Source organism: Canis lupus, chromosome 7 (genome assembly GCF_003254725.2).
Source record: "Canis lupus dingo isolate Sandy chromosome 7, ASM325472v2, whole genome shotgun sequence".
NCBI classification, from domain to species: domain Eukaryota; kingdom Metazoa; phylum Chordata; class Mammalia; order Carnivora; family Canidae; genus Canis; species Canis lupus.
Genome location: NC_064249.1, coordinates 17,056,282 through 17,079,482, shown reverse-complemented (window position 1 = coordinate 17,079,482; position 23,201 = coordinate 17,056,282). Strand labels below are relative to the sequence as shown.

Here is a 23,201-nt window from a genome sequence, read left to right as displayed (position 1 = left end):
ATTGGTCTCTAGATCTTTAAATGGGATATCTGAAATGGTCATATAACTACCTGTATAATAATAGCCTCAATTTTGCCACTTTGTCCATAAAGCCTGAATATTTCTTAGTTGGCCCTTTCAGAAAAGGTTTGCTGATCCTTACTCTATACTGTGAAAAAAGTTAAAAATAAGAATTGTAAGAAATGATCATCAGGGCAGTGTACTTTTTTTCCCCAATATTATTTATTCAAAAGTCAGAGCAGGAGGAGGTTTTACTTCTAATTAGAATGTATAAGAAATCAAAGACCACTATTAATACCACAATAAAGAAAGAATACCCAATTTGCTTAAAAATATGACATTTTTCTTTAAAGACATAAAAGAAATGTAAACCCAAAGAAGGTTAAAGGAAATGAGAAGTGAGCCCTTCCCAGGTAAGTAGAAACCAAGAGATAAACCAGTTCTACCCCTGAGGGAAACTGCTAAGTGTGGGCACAGGGGTGAGAAGCGGGAGTCAGTCATGAGCAAGCATCTTCAACTGTGACAAAGAGAAATCATCAATACTTTTAACAGCCATACATGAATGAGCATGGAGGACTGAAATCTGGAGGGACACAGATCCCTCTAGTTCACCAATTCTCCCTTATGGAACTTATTCTGCATTTCAGTGACAGCATGAGAAGCAGAGGAAGGGACTTGGAAATAGCCAGCAAGCTCTCATCACAAAGCCCTGAAGAGAAAAGTCTGATCCCATTCTCAAGACATCTGAAACCAGAAGAAAACTGGGATAACTAAAGCTGCAACTCAGCCATGACTCATCTTGACTTCTGATTAGACTAAAGTCAGGCCCTGACCCTAAGTGCCAGAGAGAGGCAAGGATAAGCTCCTGGAGAGCACAGAGTAGCATCAACATCAATTTCTAATTTATAAACAGTATTTGGATACAGTGAATTCTAAGCTATGTGAAGAAGCAAGAAAAGGTATCTAATAATCAAGAGCAAAAAATCAACATAAGACTTTCAGAAAAACTAAGGTTGTTGAAAAACTTCGATATGGTTTGGAATAGCTAAAGACTCTTAAAATAAGCATTATAAATATGTTATAGTATTGAAGAAAAAAGACAAGATGAGGAACAAGATAAAAATTTAAGTAGAAAAATGAAGTCTAAAGAAAACAGACATTCTAAAATTAAAAATATATGTATTTTCAAAGTATTGACTAGGCTAAATGATATACTAGAATCAGACTAATGAAAGGATTTAGTAAAGTTGAAAAGAGGTCACAGGAAACTTAACTGAAGTCAAAGAGAAACAATTTTAAAAAGTACATCACTGAAGGGGCACTTGATGGGATGAGCACTGGGTGATATGCTATATGTTGGCAAATTGAACTCCAATAAAAAAATAATAAAAAGTATATCAGAGGCCTTTGGTACAATATCAGTTTAACATATGTGTAAATGGAATTACAGAAGGAAACGAAAGAGAATGGTATAGGTCTTTAATACATTCAGGCTGTTATTACAAAATATCACATACTTGGTAGCTTCTAGCCAACAGAAATTTATGTCTCAGTTCTGAAGGCTAGAAAGTCCAAGATCAAGGTACCAGCACGGGCTTATTCTGGTAGAGGTCCTCTTCCTGTTTCAAAGCCAGCTCACTGTGTCCTTACATGTTGAAAGAGGCAAGGAATCTTCATGGGCTTCTTTACAAGGCACTAATTCTATTTATGAGAACTCTACCCTCATGACTTGACCTCCTAGAGGTCCCACCTCCTAATATCATCATCTTTGGGGGTTAGGATTTCAACATATGAAATCTGGGGGACACATTCAGATGCTAGCAGTGTAGAAAAAGATCACTTTTTTTCCAAAATTGATTTTTCTGAATGTAAAGTGTGATTCTTACAGAGGGCATATAGTTGGATCTTGTTTTTATATCTAATCTTACAATTTCTGCCCTTTGACTCTAAGTGCCTCATCATTCATATTTAAAATTAATATTGATATTATTGATTTATATCTGCCAGTTTGCTATTTGTTTTCTATATATAACATGTCTTTCTCATTTCTCTGTTCATTTTTACCACTTACTTTTTTATTAAATAGATATTTTCTAGTGCATTATTTTAATTTCCTTGTGTTTTTTTTTTGTTACCTTGTGTTTTTTTAACTGTACTTTTTTTGAGTTTCTAAGTAGTAGTTCCAGAGATTATTATATGCATCTTAATTTATCATCATTTACCTCAGATTAATACTTAATTCTAACAAAATATAGAAATGACTCCAATATAGTTTCATTCCTTTCTCCTTCCTTTGTGCTATTATGGTCATAGACTTCGTGTCTATACATTATAAACTCAGTGATACAATGTTACAATTATTGCTTTATACAATCTTACATCTTTTAAAAAAGAGGAAAAAGGATAAAAAATGTTAACTTACATATTTAATACTTCTGGTACTCTTCATTTCTTCAAGTTACTCTCTGATGTCATTTCCTTTGTTTCTATATAGCTCCATTTCCTCCCCATCCTTTGTGTTAATATATCATATATATTACTTCTTAATATGCTACAAGCTTGGTCAGGTGATTTTTAACAAAGGTACAGCACCAATTCAAAAGAAAAGTCTTTTCAACAAAAAGTGCTATAATTACAAAATAGAATTATTGTAAGCATCAATGAGGTGGCATTCATGAAAAGGTTCTGAAAACTGTCAAGTAGTCGCTGAATACAAATATTATTATATAGTACTTATACCCGGTTTGCCACTTTGCAAATTGGGACCACTCTCTCCTTAAAAAGTAATTTCTACCTATTTTGAATCACATGACAATTAGTCAGATTCCTGTTCATATGAGAGATTTACTTCAGAAAGAGATATTTAGATGGAGCAACCATAGATTTTAAACAGAAACCTCGATGCATAGCACTGATGGGAACTGACACTCTAAACTTAAATAAGTTTCTTTAAAATAATCTGTAAAGGCCAAAAATAGGTGGAGGTTAAATAACGTGCTACTAAACAATGAATGAGTTGACTAGGAAATAAAAGAAATAAAAAAGTATATGGAAACAAATGAAAATGAAAATGAAAACACAACACTCCAAAACCTCTGGGATACAGCAAAAGCTGTTCTAGGAGGGAAGGTTATAGCAACACAGCCTACTTTAAGAGACAAGAGAAATCTCAAACAACTGAACCTTGTACCTAAAAGAGCTAGAAAAAGAACAACAAAACTTAAAACCAGCAGAGGGAAAGGAATAGTAAAGATAGAGCAGAAATTAATGATATAGAGACTGGAAAAAACAATAGAACAAATCAATAAAAACAGGAGCTGGTTCTTTGAAAAAAATCAGTACATTTCATAAACCTCTAGCCAGACTTATCAAGGAAAAAAGAGAAAGGACTCAAATAAAATCACAAATGAAAGAGTAGAAATAACAAGCACCACAGATATACAATCGTAAGAGAATACTGTGAAAAATTATAGGCTAATAAATTGGACCACCCAGTAGAAATAGATAAATTCCTAGAAACATATAAACTACAAAAACTAAAACAGGAAGAAATAGAAAATTTGAACAGACTGATAACCAGCAAAGAAATTAAGTCAATAATCAAAAAAATCCCAACAAACAAAAGTCCAGGACCAGATGGCTTTACAGGCAAATTCCACCAAACATTTCAAGGGAGTTAATACCTATTCTCAAACTATTCCAAAAAATAAAAAAGGAAGGAAAACTTCCCAATTCATTCTGAGGCCAGTATTATCCTGATACCAAAATCGGATAAAGACACCACTAGAAAAAAGAACTACAGGCCAGTATTCCTGATGAATATAGATGCAAAAATTCTCAATAAACTCTAGCAAACTGAATTCAATAATACATTAAACAAACCATTCACCATAAGTGGGAATTACTCCTGGGTTGCAAGTGGTTCAGTATTTACAAATTGATTACATCAGTGATTGATACATCACATGAATAAAAGAAAGGATAAGAACCATATGATTATTTCAAGGGACACAGAAAAAGCAATTGACAAAGTACAACATCCATTCATGATTAAAAACTCAACAAAGCAGGTTTGGGGGAACATACCTCAACATAATAAAGACCATCTATGTAATATCCACAGCTAATATCCTTAAGGGGGAAAAACTGAGAGCATTTCCCCTAAGGTCAGGAGGAAGACAAGGATGTCCACTCTCACCACTTTTATTCAACATAGAAGTGGAAGTCCTAGCCAGAGCAATCAGACAGTAAAAATAAATAAAAGGAATGTAAATGGATAAAGAAGTAAAACTTTCACTATTTGCAGATGACATGATACTATACACAGAAAACTCAAAAGACTTCACCAAAAACTACTAGAACTGATCAACAAGTTCAGTAAAGTCACAGGATACAAAATCAATGTACAGAAATCTGTTGCATTTCTATACACCAATAATTAAGCATCAGAAAGAAATTAGGAAAACAATCCCATTTACAAGTGCACTAAAATAATAAGATACATAGGAATAAACCTAACCAGAGATGAAAGGCCTATACTCTAAAAAACTATAAAACACTGATAAAAGAAATTGAAGCTGACACAAAGAAATGGAAAGATATTCCATGCTCATGGACTAGGAGAACAAACATTGTTAAAATGTCTATAATACCCAAAGCAACCTACATACTTAATGCAATCCCTATCAAAATATCAACAACATTTTCCACAGAACTAGAACAAGTAATCCTAAATTTGTATGAGACCATGAAAGACCCTGAATAGCTAAAGTAACTAACCTTCAAAAAGAAAAACAGAGACCCCCTTGGTGGCTCAGCGGTTGAGCGTCTGCCTTTGGCTCAGGTCATAATCCCGCGATCCCGGGACTGAGTCCCACATCAGGCTCCCTGCATGGAGCCTGCTTCTCCCTCTGCCTGTATCTCTGCCTCTCTCTCTATGTCTCTCATGAATAAATAAATAAAATTAAAAAAAAAAAGGCTGGAAGCATCATAATTCCAGACTTCAAGTCATATTACAAAGCTGTAGCAATCAAAACAGTATGGTAGGGGCACCTGGGTGGCTCAGTGGTTGAGCGTCTATCTTTGGCACAGGTCATGATCCTGAGGTCCTGGGATTGAGTCCTGCATTAGGACTATCTGCCTATATCTCTGCCATTCTTTCTGTGCCTCTCATGAATAAATAAGTAAAATCTTAAGAAAAAAAAAAACAGTATGGTACTGGCACAAAAACAGACACACAGTTCAATGGAACAGAACAGAAAGTCCAGAAATAAACCCACAATTATATGGTCAATTAATCTTCAACAAACCAGGAAGGAATATCCAATGGAAAACAGATGGTCTCTCCATCAAATGATGTTGACAAAACTGGGCAGCAATATTCTTTTGAATAAAACTGGGTCCTTTTCTTACATCATACAGAAAAATAAATTCAAAATGAATTCAAGACCTAAATGTGAGACCTGAAATCATAAAAATCGTGGAAAAGAACAGGCAGTAACCTCTCTGACATCAGTCATGGCAACTTCTTTCTAGATATGTCTCCTGAGGTGAGGGAAACAAAAGGAAAAATAAAATATTGGGACTACATCAAAATAAAAATCTTCTGCACAATGAAGGAAACAATCAACATAACTAAAAGGCAACCTACAGAATGGGAGAAGGGATTCACAAATAACATATCTGATAAAGGATTAGTATCCAAGATATATAAAGCACTTATCCAACTCAACAGCCAAGAAATAAATAATCCAATTAAAAAATGAGCAGAAAACATGATCAGACATTTCTCTAATGATGACATACATCAGACATTTTTCCAATGATGTCCAATGATGTGACATACAGACACATGAAAAGATATTTGTCATCACTTACCCCAGGGAAATGCAAATCAAAACTATAATGAGATACCATGTCAGACCTGTCAGAATGGCTAAGATCAACAACACAAGAAACAACAAGTGTTGGCAAGGATATAGTGAAAAAAACACTCATTCACTGTTGTTAGGAATGAAAACTGATGCAGTCACTGTGGAAAATGGTGTGGAGGTTCCTCAAAAAGTTAAAAAATAGGGCAGCCCGGGTGGCTCAGTGGGTTAGCGCCGCCTTCAGCCCAGGGACTGATCCTGGAGACCTGGAATTGAGTCCCACGTCAGGCTCCCAGCATGGAGCCTACTTCTGTCTCTGCATCTCTCTCTCTCTCTGTCTCTCGTGAAAAATAAAATCTTTAAAAAAAAAAAAGTTAAAAATAGAACTACCTTATGATCTAGCAATTGCACTATTGAGCATTTACCCAAAGAATACAGGGACAGTAACTCAAAAGTATAACACGCACCCCTATGTTTATTGCAGCATTATTTACAATAGTAAAGATATGGAAGCAACTGATGCATCCACTGACTGATGAATAAAGATGTTGTGTGTATGTGTGTGTATATATATATATATGTATGTATGTGTGTATATATATATGTATATACATACACATTATACACACACAGACACACACACACATAATGGAATATTATTCAGCCATAAAAGGAATGAAATCTTGCCATTTGCAACATGGTTGGAGCTAGAGTATAATGCTAAGCAAAGTAAGTCAGTCAGAGAAAGACAAATACCATATGATTTCACTCCTACATGGAATTTAAGAAACAAAACAAACAAGCAAGGGGGAAGAAAAGAGAGAAAGACAAACCAAGAAACTCTCTTAATTATAGAGAACTGATGGTTACCAGAGGGTGCGGATGGGGGTTGGGTAAAATAGGTGATGGGGATTAAGGAATACACTTAATGAGCTATGATGAGCACTGGGTGATATATGAAAGTGCTGAATCACTATACGGTACACCTGAAACTGAAATTAAAATACTTAAAAAAAAATAAGTTTCTTCAAACATCCCTAGCTGGCAGTGTATGACAAGGGTTCGACACAGATAGAAGGAAAAAAAAAAAACCTATGAAGGCATCTTTTACATTTCCATTTCTTAAGATACTGTTTAAATCAGAAACATGTGTGCGTGCATGCACATGTGCACGCGTGTGTGTGTGTGTGTTTTTCTAAGGTAAACTGTCTGGGAATTCTAGACCATATGCTAAACTTTAGGATAGAAATTTCCATCTCATTGATATTTGTCTCCAGAGTTCTTTAATATAAACAGCAAGACATTTTCAAATTTACTTAGAACACCCATGTGGGAAACCCTAATATTTGAAAATGAGCTCAGAGTTGTAAAAGGGGTTTTGTCTTCAGAGTTGAGGGAAACACTGTCAAAAATGAAATGGAAGTTCCCATTTCAGAGCTCTGTTTATTCTATTTGGTTGTGTGTAGGGAAAACTACCAGTGAATTTTTCTCAGTAATTACACAATAAAATGGTGTATCTGCTTCTGTTACTGAAAGCATGCTAGAGAAGTCTTACAAATACTCCTGTTTGGGAACTTTTCTGATCTGTCTTTAACATATGTTTAAAGTAATGTCATCACGTTTCCCTAATCAAGACAGTTCTTATTCTTTCCTTTATGGGACACCAATAAACTCCTAAAAATATTTACTCTGCCTTTAAGTCAACAGATTATACTTTCTCAACCTAATAGCAAGAACACCACAAAAGGTTCCAAAGTCCTACTTTAAAAATCACACCCAATTGTAAAGATTCTAAGGGCAATGAAGCACCACTAAAATACTATCATCTCACTTAACTTCTAACAAGCTGACAGCTTGAAGTCTTAATTCAGAAACCTCATGTAAAAATTTTTAAAGCCAGTTCTCTGGAAATATACTGTAGAGATGCTTCATCACACAACTCTAAAATAACTTAGATAATAAAATTTATAGTTTCTACTCAAATAGAAATCCATATATGGAAAACAAAACCTATGTATTCATAATAAGAAGCTCAGGTTCTCAAATCCATTATATTTCAAAGGAAAAACCTAAAGAAAGGAATCAGTAATAATTATAGTTGCTGATCAGCAGTAATAGCAGTTGATGTTTATAACAGGCTTTCCTTCTCATAACTGTTTGGAAAGGAGCTCAACATACTGAATAGAGAGTAATTCCAAAGTTTAATAAAGCTTACTTGAAAAAGCCTGAGGCAAACACATAGGTAACATTATCTGGCTACTGCCCTTCCTCCAAGCTATGTAAATGCCTTCAATAAATCTTAGCCGTTCATTTTATAATGATCCTGTAACAGAAACAAAGTGATTTCTGAAGATTTGTACAGAGGACAAGCAAGTTGAAAACAACATGATTTTTAACTTAAATGTTATAAAATGCATCATGGGTTAAGATTATTATTAATTTCAACCCACAGAAAACAGTATCTCCTGCTATGCTCCTCAATGTGGCCAAGCTGGTACACACTGTAGCCTTAGCAATTAAATATTCCTTGATCTGCCTCATTATGATATATTGGGACAACACATCGTAATGCAACTCTGAACACAAGGCAAAACGAAATTGGTGCCCTAGGTATCAAAAAACCTTATTCATCCAGAGACTCAATCCTAAAGAAAAGTTTCAAGGATAATGGACCACTTCTTTGGAAATCATTCCAATGCTTTCCTAGTTTAAAAAAACAAATAAACAAACAGAAATATCAAGGCAGCCAAAGTCCCAAGGTTGGATTAGAATAATTAACTGCCTGTGTGGCCATTCACCAAAGTGGGAAGCCATTCTGCAAAATAAACTGCAAGTTGTTGTTCCTTTTTTTTTTTTTTTTTGAGGCTAAGAGAAAAAGTGCTGTGTCAGTTTTAAGACACTGCTGAAATTGGGGGTTTCACCAGCAACAGACTTTTAACAGAGGTAGTATGAGGACATGCATCATTTTGATATGCAAGGAGGCCAAATGACAGAAATTATTTTGCCAGTTATTAGATTTCAGGCCTCAAATAAAATAATCATCATTAAATGCATTTGTAATACAGAATACAGCTTTGGAGAGAAGAAGTATCTTTTGATTACAGGGAAATAATGAAGCATCCTTCAAAAAAATATGTAACACTTCAGGATTGAATCTTATACCTAAGAACATCTTTAGAAATGTCCTATAAAGGGAACTCAATTAGTTCTGATAATCCTTTGCTCCACCATTAATGTAAGTCCTTTCCCAAAAACACTAATTACACTTTTTACCAAAATTAACTCAAAGATGAAATTTTGTGGCTGAAAGGTGATTGGAGGGAGAGGTGAGGAAGATACAAATGAAAAAAAAATTTAAAGTAAGGCTATTCATAGCATTGGTGGAGTGCCTCTTCAGACATGTGAGTGTTCTCTATTCTGCAGATAACATACACAGTTACAGTGTAAAGTGTGGGAAACAGTGATAAATTTTGCAAGTGGATGGATTTTGCAGCCATTCGAATTTTCTTTTGAGACTTTTGGACTATTTCTTGTAGCATATCCTTATGTTCTTTAACATGTTATTTAGCAAGTGTCTGCTATAGGAACTGGAAAGTCTAAGAAAGCTCATTCATTCATTCAATAAATACTTATTTAAGACCAAGTACTAGGTACCAAGCTAGACACTAAGACAACAGCATTTAAGAGCAAAGTTCCTGCTTTCATGGAGGTTATTTTCTAGTAGAGAAAGGAAGATAGGAAACAATCAAGGACAACCAAATATATAATATATTAAGTAGCAATAAGTGTGGTAAATGATATAAAGGAGGACTACTGCATAGGATGCAATTGTATAAGGGGTGAGATGATACTAGCTTACACCAGAGTAATGGTAGTATAGCAGAAGTGGTGAGCAATGACAGATTTTGGATATATTTGTAAGAAAGAACTGCCAGAATTTGTTGATATATTAATTTAGGGTATGAGAACTGGGTATACTAAAACTAATAAAGAAGTTATATAGCAAGGTTACAGGATACATACAAGCTTAATATACAAAAGTCAAATGCTTTCTTGTATACCAGCAATGAACAATTGTAATTTGAAATATAAAAGACAACACCATTTATATTTGCATAAAAAATTGAAATACTTTCAAAAAAACAAACAAACAAACAAAAAGAAATACTTAGGCATAAACCTAACAAAAATATGTAAGGATCTATATAAGGAAAACTATAAAACTCTGATGAAAGAAATCAACGGAGATCTCAATAAATACAGTCCATGTTCCTGGAGAGGAAGGCTCAATAGCGTTAAGATGCCAATTCTTCCCAATGAGATCTACAGATTAAGCACAATCCCAAACAAAGCTCTAACAAGATATTTTGTGGATATTCAAAACTGATTCTAAAGTTTATATGGAAAGGCAAAAGACAGAGAATAACACAATAGAGAAGAAGAACAAAGTAAGAGGACTGACGTTACCTGACTTCAAGATTTGTAAAGCTATATAGTAATTAAGACCAAGTCCTATTGGTGAAGGAATAGACAAATAGGTTAATGAACTAGAACAGAGAGCCCAGAACTGACCCACACAAATACAAGTCACCTGATCTCTGATGAAGAAGCAAAAATGGGTCAACAAATGGTGCTAGAACAGCCAAATATTGACATAGAAAAAAAATGAACCTCTTTACACTTTTTACCAAAATTAACTCAAAGATGATCATAGATCTAAATGTAAAACACTAAACTATAAAACTTCTAGAAGACAACATGGGAGAGAATCTAAGTGAACTTGGGTTTGGTGATGGGTTTTTAGATACAATACCAAAAGTGTGATCTACAAAAGAAAAAATTATTTAGTTGGACTCCATTAAAATTAAAAACTCCTATTCTACAAAAGACACTATTAAGAGGATAAAAGATAAGCCACAGTGTGGGAGAAAATATTTGCAAAACACATATTTGGCAAGAGGACTTGTATCTAAAATACCTAAATCTTTAAAACTCAACAAAAAGGAAAAAAAACCAGCCCAAATTAAAAAATGGGCAAAAGATTTGAACAGTCACCTCCCTAACGAAGATACACAGATAGCAAATATATGAAAAAAAGGTCAGCATCATATGTCATTAGGAAGCTGCAAATTCTAAAAAATGAGATATGCACCTATTAGCATAGCTAAAACTGAAAAAACAATGCATGGTGGGGAGAATGCATACTGCTAAATGGAAAAAGCCAAGGTTACATACTATACAATCTTAACTATCTAATATTCTGGAAAAGGCAAAACTATAGAGAAAGTTAAAAATTCAGGGGGTTCAGGATAGGGGCAAAGGGATGAATACATGGAGCATAGGGGATTTTTAGGGTGGTGAAACTATTCTGTATGTCATGGCAGATACATGACATTATGAATCTGTCAAAATCCATAGAATTGTACAATAAAGAATGAACTAATGTAAACTATGGGCTTTACTCAAAATAATCTATCAATATTGGTTCATTAATTACAACAAATGTACCACACTAATGCAAGATGTTAATAATATTAATAAAACACTGTGTTGGGTTGGGGCTTATATGGGAAATCTCTGTACTATCTGCTCAATTGTTCTGTATATCTAAAATTATTCTCAAAAATAAAGTCTATCTATACAGACAGTAACTCCAAGGGTTCTGGCCTGAGTTTCAGAATGAACAGAATTGCCATTGACTGACATGGGAAAAGTTGCAGAAGGACCAGTTTAGGGGGCAAATCAAGAGTTCTTTTTGGACATGTTAATTTGAGACACCTTTTAGATCTCAGTGGAGATGTCAAATAGGATATGTCAAATGAGGCTGTCTAGAGGAGACAAAATGAAGCAGAGAAAAAAGTTTAGAGGTCTGCACCCTAAAGAACTTTTCACATTTAGAAGCTGGAAATCTGAAAATGTTCTGAAAGGAGGCAAAAAAATGGCAAGTGCTGGAGGTGACTTAACCTCAAATCCCCATGTTATGCTCTTGCACTGATAGCTGATTATTTCCTATAGTATCAGACTTGTGTATTTTAATCAGAGTCTTTAGAGAAAATGGACTCAAGCATTACAATTCCTACTATTCTCATTCACATAATTTCCCCAACTTTGTTTCAGGATAAACCTATGTCCTTCAAAGACCTCAAAGTGGCAAAACACTTGCTCTTTCTCTTATTTTTGAATTCCTTAATCCATTCCACCTCTACTGATCTACTACTGCTTACCAGGGCGGTAGTTACTTTTCTCATATTCTTTCTATGTCTGTCTCCCCTTCTCTCTCTTCTTCCTCGTTCTCCTGTTCCCATCTCTCTGGCGCTTGCTCTCTCTCTTTCTCTGCCCCCCCCCCACTCACACACACACACACACACACACACATACACACACACACACACCCTATTCTAGGGCCTTCTTACCAGGTGCAGGCAGGTACTCCCTCTGCCATTACTAATACCCAGTCATAATGAACTATTTGCAATTTTCAGGCTCGCTCAGCCCCCATTATATCTTGCTCATGATATTTTTTCTATGAGAAACATCCATTCCCATCCCCATGCCACTTGGAATACCTAGAAATATTTGAAACAACTTGTCCCACTGGAAGCTTTTTCAGTCTCCCCTACCTCCCATGCTACCAGCTGAGGTCAGATCTCTCCCACTGCAATCTTTCTCAGTACCTTCCTTGTACCTATCTCTCATTATATTTATCACACTGGATATAAATGTTCATCCATCTCAGTTCTAGACTGTGAGTGTCATGGGGGTAAGGACTGTAATCTTTGTACCACCCAATAAGTGAATGGGTAACCTGGAAAATACTGGAATAATCTGTAATTTGTCTTTTTATCTACCTCTAAAACCAAAACATGCTTCTACTTTGCCTCTAGATAGTCTCTAATTATATTTATATTCATTACATTTAATGCTTAAGTAAAAAGTATAATTATATATACATTTTTAACATTTTACTGGAAGGTATGTTATTTTGGTGTAAGAATAATAAATGAAATTTTAATTTTCCCTACATATCTCAGGGATTTAAATTGTGGGTTCTTTGTCTTCTTCCTTTAAGAACAGTGTTATAATATATTTAAAGATAAACAATTAGTCCATTTTTATTATCTGGGTTACTGCTGTGATAACACATAGAACTAATATTTTAAAAAAGGGAATTTCCCTTTCTTTAAAAAGAGAAAATTACTATTAATGGTTTTTAAGCAGGATATTTAAAAACCACATTAATTCTGACAAAGACAAAAGAACTGCAGCTTTTTTCATTCAATGTAGGAGGAAGGGAGAGTATTCTTTTGAAAACAACATTGTAGGGAACAGGTTGTTACGGCTTAATAAGCTGAGCATCAGATTTTCAAAGTAAGACTCGTGGAATTTAGGAAAGAAAACAGATAAACATGTGGGAAGAGGGAAAAGAAAAAAAGGAGAGGGACACAAGCCATAAGAACTCTTAATGACAGAACTGAGGGTTGCTAGAGAGAGGTGGGTGAGGGATGGGCTAGATGGATGATGGACACTGACGAGGGCACTTGTGATGATGAGCACTGGGTGTTATATGTAAGTGATGAATCACTGAATTCTACTCCAGAAACCAATATTGTACTGTATGTTAACTAATAATATTTAAATTTTAAAAATCAGGCTAGGAAAAAAATAAAATAAAAATAAAAAATCAGACTAGAAATCCTAACTTTGGGTCTGACACTCATTTCTATATGTAATAAATTGTTTTCACATCAATTAGTCTTAACTGTACAAGGATCATGAAATCAAATGACTAAAGTTCTTAAGACTGTTAGCCTTATGGCTGCTGAACTATCAGACGACCAATTTGGTATACAGAATGTTAAAGCCTTTTTCTGTTTCTAGAGTAATGTTCAGATTAGAAGGTGCTATGAAAGAGAACATTCAGAAAAATTTTCTCTCAGATAAAAAGGCTGAGGGTACCTATTTTAGAGAGGTACCATAAATCAAAATAAATGCCACTAATTTATGGGACTGGGGGATAAAATGGCCACCAGAGAGGCTCCATCCTCACACAAGCTATCTACTATCCTCTGGTACCAAGAGGAGAGGACTGTTTCTAATTTAGTCAGGTCTCAAAAGGATGAATGATTCATTCATATTACTAAGCAAAGAATTATGATCCTTTGTAACATAGGAGATTTATAGATAGTTTTAAAGAACAGTGTCTTAACTGTCCATGGGTTCATAATTGCACAAAATACTTCACTCAACTTTTTTTAAAAACCTGTAACATCTATAAGCACAGATAAGCTTAAAATATGGCAACTGTGGTTTTTAGCATATCTTTCAAATATTACTGAAGAAACTAAATTGACAATGAAATTGAGAGATGACATAGGCTATATCAGAAAAAAAGCCTTGTAGTTAAAAAACAGAAAAACAGAGGCACCTGGCTGGCTCAATTAGTAGAGTACGTGTGACTCTCGATCTCAGAGTTGTGAGTTCAAGCCCCATATTGGGCACAGTGTTTATATATTTATATATACATATTTATTTTTAAAAGATTTTACTTATTTATCTGAGAGCGAGAGAGAGTGAGTAAGAGAGAGGACGAGCAGGGGAAAGGACAAAGGGAAGAGAAGCAGACTCCCCACTGAGTAGGGAACCCAATGCCCAGCTTGATCCCAAGACACCGGGATCATAACCTGAGTTGAAGGTAGATGCTTAACCAACTGAGTCACCCAGGCACCCTTAGAGCTTACTTAAAAAAAAAAAAAAAAATTCCTCATAATATGCTACGGGTCCTCGTATATGTTACTTAAGATATTTTCCTATTTACAACTACCTATAATACTATTACAGAAGCCCGTAATACTATTATTTTAACTCTGCTATAGTTTACTTCTCCATTTAGAGACATTCAATAAATATCAATGGCCAAAGAGAAGCTAATCAAATATCTGAACATAAATTTGACTTCATTTGCTACCTTAGCATTGAAAAAGGCCTCTGGCTTTTATTAGGATTCCTCTGGTTGTCTCATCTTTAAATTCATCAGATCTCTTTGACCTCAATGAATTTATTAATATGATTTTATACCATTGTTGTGTCTGGGGAAACTGTACTCATAACATCTCCAGTCATTTACCAAACTTGCTACATGGATTCTTACATTCACTTTAGTAAGAAATAATCTAGAGTACTTTCTATATGCATATACAACCCAAATATATAACTTAATATAGTATTTTAAAATGTAAGCTAAAAATCATTTTACATTAGCTTTAAGGAATATTTTTAGATGAGAGATGTATCCCTTCCCTTCAAGAAACACAAACAACCTCCTACTACATCAGCATAATTTTCCCACTAGATACTCAGATATGGGCTCTTTACCAGTTCTATTCTCCCACTGGAGATCAGCAATTAGTTTTTTTTTTTTTTTAGAAATTAGTATTAAATCATTATTTTCACAAGAGGCTATTTATACATAAGATCTTCTAATACTCGAAATATATGTCAAAGTGTTTTAACTATGAACATATATTATGTATAACTAACTGCTTTACAGAAATTACCAGTCACAAAGCATACTTTTGTTCAAAGTAATGCATTCACTCACTTCCATTCAAATACACATTCACCCTGCACCCTTGCCAGAAACTATGTAAATTAAATCAGGTCCAAAGCCTGGGAAAACAAGTGGGAAATGGATAGAAAAACTGTTTAGACATTCTCAGAAATTCACACAGATAAAACATTACACGCTGATTGGAACTGCTACCTTTTAAGGAGTCAGCAAATATATACACACCATAAAATAAATAATGGAAAAAATAAGCTAAATATATGCTACTCAGCAGTCATGCAGCAAGATAGCTACTGAAGGGACTTTAAGAGATAAAGGGAGATTGTTTGTTGTCATCACTGGGGAAATATCTTACAGCTAAGTTGTAGTTAACTATGTAAATGACAGAGTTTAGTCCAGTTTACAAACAATAGACACCAAAATTTAGGACTTATATAAAAGAGACAGCTATTATGCCTTATATGCTATATGTCTTTTGTAAATAACACAAGCCTTTACCACCAGCAAATTACTAATTCCTCTGGCTCTCATACTTTGTTTTACTACCCAGATTCCCCAGTAATAAAATGTTATTCAAAGTTTTTGAGGGATATAGAGCATTAAAACGCACACAAACCCCCCTAGCCCCCCACGCATACAGTGGGCACACCATATATCAAGGAACTAAGCAGCACCAAACAGGATAGTGATTTACTACTGGTTGTTTAGGTTGATTGTACAGTGTGTGACAAGTAATTTATTTCTAACAATAAAGTTCCAAAGTTGGCAGGTTATGTTTTAATATAAAAATTAATATTCCCTATAATGTATCATCATTCTCATTCACTCACATTCCACCATGCTTTCCTAAGTGAGAGTCAAAGGGAGAAGTCAGCACCAAGAGGTCCTGGGAACAATATATGACTTAAGCTCGCAATACTAATACTATGCTTCTATGTTGCAGTCCAAGGGAAGTGAACTAGAATCATGAGTCAGAATAATGATAACAACAGTTCAAACCACCAGTAAGTGCTAGCTGTTAAGTTTCAATAGTTACCAATATTACACAGAGAGGTTATTAGATATTATATGTCTCCTGATGAAAGAAGAGACTACCAGCTGCATGATGGTCTTAATAATGTTATCAAATTAAATGCCAACTGTCTGGTTCCAGCTGCCAACATGCAGAAAGCACAGAGGACAGAGAAACATGTTGCAATGAACCATGAGTGAGCAATTCGCAAACCCAGACTATGGGAGAGTATGCAGGTCAAATGGCCCAAGTTCTATAACAGAAAAATTATAAGGAAAAGAAAGGGATAGAGGGAGAACGCCTACATCACACGTTAGTAAACCACTGGTCTGTAAGTCAAGTCTGAACTTCCCGATTTTCCATAAATAAAGTTATAAGAACATAAGTACATCCATTTGTTTATGTATTGTTTGTGGCTGCTTTCACACCAACATCAGCACTGAATTGTGACAGAGACAAAATAGCCTGCAAAACCAAAATCTTTGCTATCCAGAGCTTTACAGAAAAGGTATGCCAATCTCTATTGCAGATTAACGGAAGTTTATAAGAAAAAAAATTTTAATGGGCAAAATTCATGAGACACAAATAAGTGCATAAATTATTTATAGAGATAAAGCTGATTTTAAATTTTTATATGGAAAATAAAAAGACCTAGCATAGCCAAAAAAAACCCACAAAAAAACACAAAACTTTGAAAAAGAACAAAGTTGAAGGACTTCTACTACCTGATTTCAGGTCTTCCTACAAAGTTAATCAAGACAGTGTGACACTGACAAAAAAAGACGTACAAGATCAGGGCAGCCTGGGTGGCTCAGTAGTTTAGTGCCACCTTCAGCTCAGGGTATGATCCTGGAGACCCGGGATCGAGTCCCACGTCAGGCTCCCTGCATGAAGCCTGCTTCTCCCTCTGCCTATGTCTCTGCCTCTCTCTCTCTCTCTCTCTCTCTCTCTCTCTGTCTCTCTGTCTCTCATGAATAAATAAATAAAATTTAAAAAGAAAAGACATAGAGATCAGGAGTACAGACTACAGCATCCAGAAACAGACATATACACATGGTCAGCTAATTTTCAACAGAGGTGTCATAGAAATTTACTTATGCTGGAACAATTGGACATGTATTTGCCAAAAAAAAAAAAAATGAAAGAAGAGAAGAGAAAGAATCTTGACCCTCTTAGCTCACACTACATAGATTTCCACTCAAATTGCTAAAAGTAAAAACTAGAATTGTAAAACTTTGAAAAGAAAGTATAGGAGAAAATTTTATGACAGTGGAGTAAAACACATTTTTTACATGGAACACAAAAACCCCAAACTGTAAAAGAAAAAAAATGCTAAATTGAACATCAAAATTTAAACCTTCTGCTCTTCCAAAGATTATTAAGACAAGTCACAGACTGAAGGAAAAATATTTTCAAAAGAATATGTGATAAAGGAATATATATCAAACACATAAAGAACTTTTAACAATTTATTAAAAACACAACACAATCTTTAAAATATAAACAATAGATTTGAACTGACCAAAGAGGTAGAGATGGCAAATATGTACATGAGAAGATGCTCAACATCATTAGTCATCAGGGAAATACAAATTTAAAGCCACAAAGAGATACTTACTTACTTAATTGAATCTACTTACTTAATTGAATGACTGAAATTAAATAAACTGATCATCCAAAATGTTGCTGCAGTTGTGGAACAACTGGAACTTTTATACTTCACTGGTGGGTACAGAAAATAGCATAGTAGCTTTGGAAAATAGTTTGGCAGTTTCTTATGAAGTTAAAAATATGTTTATCATATGAACTAGTTAGTAATTCAGTGCCTAAATATTTACTCAGGAGAACTGAAGGCATACATCTACACAAAGATATATATGAGGTTTATAGTGCTTTCATCCATAAAAGCCAAAAACCAGAAACAATCCAAAAACTGGTGATGGTTAAATAAACTGTGGCACATCCATACAATGGAATACTACTCAGCAATAAAAACAGGCACACTACTGATATATGCAACAACACAGCAGAATCTCCATGGCATGATGCTAAGGGACGGAAGCATGACACAAAGGCTCATAATTCTATTGATAGGACACTCTGGAAAAGACAAAACTACAGGAATTGATGACTGAGGAGCACGAGGGAAGTTTGGGGGGGAACTGTGTATTGGTTACATGACTATATACATTTATTAAAAACTCACATGTCTGTCTCCCTAAAATGAGTGTTTTTACTGTATATAAATTTTACTTCAATAAGCCTAACTTAAAAAAATAAAAAGACACAATGAGGGTTCCTGGGTGGCTCAGTCCATTAAGTGCATGTCTTCTGCTCAGGTCATGATCCCAGAGTCCTAGGATCAAGCCCTACATTGGCTCCCTGCTTAGTAGGGAGTCTGCTTCTCCCTCTCCTTCTGCTCCTCTCCCCTGCTTCTTCTTTCTCTAATAAATAAAATCTATTTTTTAAAAAGGCACAAATAAACTACAGAGAAACACAAGGAAATTATTTTTATAAAAAGTATGAATAATAGTTACTTTGGTGGGAAAGAGAGGGTTATGCTTGGAATAGAGCACATAGAAGGGGTTTTATTTTATTTTATCTATACATTTTTATTGGGTGGTTTTCTGTATCTGGTTTTATTTTACAATAAAAGATTTAAGAATAAACAACATGTTGGCGAGGATGTGGTGAAAAGGGAACCCTTGTACCGTGTTGGTGGTGTAAATTGGTGCAGTTAGTATGGAAGACAGTATGAAGCTTCCTCAAAAAATTAAAAATAGAAATACCATAGGACTCAGTAATTCTACTACTGGGTATTTACCCAAAGAAAATGAAAACACTAATTCAAAAAGATATTTGCGCCCTATGTCTACTGCAGCATTATTTATAATAGCCAAGATAGGTAGACAACCCAAGTGTCCATCAATAGATGAATGGATAAAGATATGTCTGTGTATGTGTGTATAATATATATATATGTATATATGGTATATATACATATATATATGGTGGAACATTATTCAGTCATAAAAAAGAATGAAATCTTGGTATTCATAACAATATTGGTGAACCTAAAAGACAGCATGCTAACTGAAATAAGCCAGAAAAAGATAAATGCCGTATGATTTCACTTAAATGTGGAATCTAAAAAATAAAACAAACATAAACCCAGAAATAGACTTATAAATAGAGAACAAGCTGGTGGTTGCCAGAGAGACAGAGGTGGAGGAATGGGTGAAATAGGTGAAAGGGATTAAGAGGTACAAAACTTCCAGTAATAAATAAATCATAGAGTATGAAAAGTACAACATAGAGAGTTGACAACATTGACAGTTATAGTCAATAACATTATAACAACTTTGGTGACACATGGTAACTACATTTATTGTGGTGAACATTTTTTAATGTATACAACTATTGAATCACTATGTTGTGCCCAGAAATTTACATAATACTATATGTTAACTATACTTCAATAAGAAAAAAAACTTTTATTTTTTAAATTTTTTTAAAGATTTTATTTGTTTATGATAGACATAAAGAGAGAGAGAGAGGCAGAGACACAGGCAGAGGGAGAGGCAGGCTCCATGCCGGGAGCCTGACGTGGGACTCGATCCCGGGGATCCAGGATCGCGCCCTGGGCCAAAGGCAGGCGCTAAACCACTGAGCCACCCAGGGATCCCCAAGAAAAAACTTTTAAAATGCTAATGAAAATAGAAAAAGAACTCTTAACAGCTATCAGACTTTGTTGTCTACTATGAGGCCTTGGTGCAACTCACTTAATCCTGCATTATCTTTTGGAAACAATATAGTATAAATGAAAATACATTTTTAATCTCAGCTTTTTATATGTGAAATTAGATAAAAGAAGTACCCTATAAACCATTCAGAACTTTAGAGCTGATGAAATGAGAATACACTTAGGAATGTACTTTGAAATATTATAACATTGTAACAAAGGCAAAATACTCTTACAACCACATGAAATAATCTACAGTATCACTCCTCTGCCTTAAGCCTTAAAGTGGCACCATCCACATAGCAGTAATTTTTGGTATTTTTTGTGGAAATCCAGGGCTCAACAGACATACTTTAGGTACAAGGAATTGTGTATACTGTACAGATTGTGCTTTGCACGAGAATACTTGGTACAAGTGGGTCTGAAATCCAGCTTATGCTACTTGCCAAGCCTTCAACCCTGGTGAAGAGACTTTGTTTCTTTCCTTCCTTCTTTTCCTTTTTTTTTTTTTTTTTTGGTAAAATTTTATTATTTATTTGAGAGAGAGAAAAAGAGAGAGAGAGAGAGAGAGAGAGAAGCAAGCTCCCCACTGAGCAGGGAGCCTGATGCAGGGCTTGATCCCAGGATCCCAGGATCATGACCTGAGCCAAAGGCAGATGTTTAACTGACTGTGTCACCCAGGTGCCCCGGTATGTCTCTTTCTAATTCACTCAAAGGTACCCTCTGAGCTAGCTGTAGCCCTGTTCAAAGATTCCCCCATAAGCTAATACCTTCTGTCACACAATAGCAACGTAAAATGTCTGAAAAGCTTCTGCATCGTTAAGACGAACCACAAATAAGCACATTTAAATTTCTATGTCCTTGGTTACAAGCAGATTTGAGTCATTTGAGTTCCTTTTCTGTGAATTGCCTGTTTCTGTCCATGTTTTTTTGTTGGGTTGTTTTTCCTTGAGTCACAGAAGTTATTTATATACTATGAATTAATTATTGTCAGTTATATGTCAATAAATCCCTTCTTCTACTCTATGAAAACTTATTGTGATACTATAAACCCATAACCTTTAAGACAGCAATTTAGTAACAACCAGTAAAGAGGAAGGTGCAAATTCTTTAAGTCCCAGCCATTCCACGTCTAGACTTCCACCTTAGAGAAACTCTCATACATAAGAATAAAGATATACATATAAGACTATTCACTATAGTATAATTTTTAATAGCAAAACATTGAAATCAGTGAAGGCTTTATGATCTAGGTAATCTTTCCCACCTCATTTCCCATCCTCCCCTATTTTCCCATGAGTTCTATTTACTCATATGTTCATTAGCTGCCTCACCCAACATTATAAAGCACCTGCTCTGAACTAGACATGCTACAGGCAGGCAATCATGCTTAACTACTTAGTAGTCGTCCTGCTAAAACATGGTCTCTTACTAACTTCAGGAGGTTTTTCCTGTCCTTCCTCTGCTACAGTCTTCTATAAAGTACTTACTGGTGCTCCATTATCCTTTTATTCAATTACCTAACAATAAAATAAGTGGAGGCAGTCCCAAATTACACAGTTAATTAGGTCTCAGAACAAAGGAGAATTCTCTTTTTATTAGATCCATTCAATAATTACCAAAAAATGAAATAAAATTTATTTTCCAAGTCAACATTTAGTGCTAAGAACACTACTTTCAAGAGGATGCCTTAAATACCATGTGATCTCATTTATATGTGGAATCTCAAAAAAAAAAAAATTCATAGATACAGAAAACAGATTGGTGGTTGTCAGAGGCAGGGGCTGGAGAATGGGCAAAATGGGTTAAAGGAGTCAAAAGGCACAAACTTCCAGTTATAAAATAAATAACATATGGGGATATAATGTACAGCACGGCAACTAGTTTGTAACACTGCATATTTGAAAGTGACTGAGAGAGTAGACCTTTAAAGTTCTCATCACAAGAAAAATTCTGTAACTTTGTATAGTGACAAATCTTCACTAGACTTGTGATGATCATTTCATACTATATACAAATACCAAATCATTATATTATACACCTGAAACGTAGTATGTCATATGTCACTTATACCTAAAAAGGTAGTTGTCTTTATCAACACAGTATCTCCAGCACTTAGATCACTGACTCATAATAGTCACTCAATAAATGTTTGGTTAAGTAAAGACTAAAAAGCCTCAGCAATATTATCTGACAAATAGTGCAAGTGAGAGAGAGTGTCCAAGGCAGAAGCCACAGTCTTTGGTTAATGTCATCTCAGAAGTAACATCCCATCATTTTTGCCGAATTTTATTTGTTAAAAGCAAGTCAGCAAGTATAGACCACACTCAAGGAAGAGGAATTACGCAAGGGTGGGCCTACTATTAGTTTTGTTTTGCAGGGTTGATTTGGAGAACGTGTCATGAAATAAAGATATGTTTAATCCAATTCGGTGTAGCTAAGAGTTTTTAAAAAGATACCATGAACTGCAAGACATTTTCTTTGATTTCAAGTTGCATGTTAAGCACACTCTTCATCAACATCTATAGCAAATATAAATTGTATCAATTATTATGGTACATCTTAAAATATCTGTGTTTCAAGTGTAATGGTCTTGCTTCCTTATGAGAATGAAAACATTGTTTCCTTTAGGATAGTATTTCTATTTTTTTTAATTATTTTTTAAATTTTTATTTATTTATGATAGTCACAGAGAGAGAGAGAGAGGCAGAGACACAGGCAGAGGGAGAAGCACGCTCCATGCACCGGGAGCCTGATGTGGGATTCGATCCCGGGTCTCCAGGATCACGCCCTGGGCCAAAGGCAGGCGCCAAACCGCTGCACCACCCAGGGATCCAGATAGTATTTCTATTATATATATCCCTTCTCTGAAAAAGTACTGACAATATAGTGAGTACTAAATACTTGTTAAATGCTCATATTGAACTACTTCCTCAAATAACCAAGAGTAAAGCTATGATCCCTGTACCTTACATTCCTTTAAAAATATATTACTACCTCAAATTTAATGGT

The 23,201-nt window shown here is 34.9% G+C and overlaps 1 protein-coding gene and 1 long non-coding RNA gene across 4 annotated transcripts in view; both read right to left on the bottom strand.

Moving 5' to 3' along the window:
• TSEN15 (tRNA splicing endonuclease subunit 15) overlaps positions 1-23,201 on the bottom strand; it is an 87,841-nt gene that overhangs the window by 61,050 nt on the left and 3,590 nt on the right. The gene's annotated exons all lie outside the window — the stretch shown is intronic.
• Positions 1,362-23,201, bottom strand: LOC125755406 (uncharacterized). Its single transcript, XR_007411879.1, has 2 exons — positions 18,088-23,201; positions 1,362-2,626 (listed from the first exon to the last, which is right to left on the bottom strand). It is a non-coding gene; the product is annotated as an uncharacterized LOC125755406 (long non-coding RNA).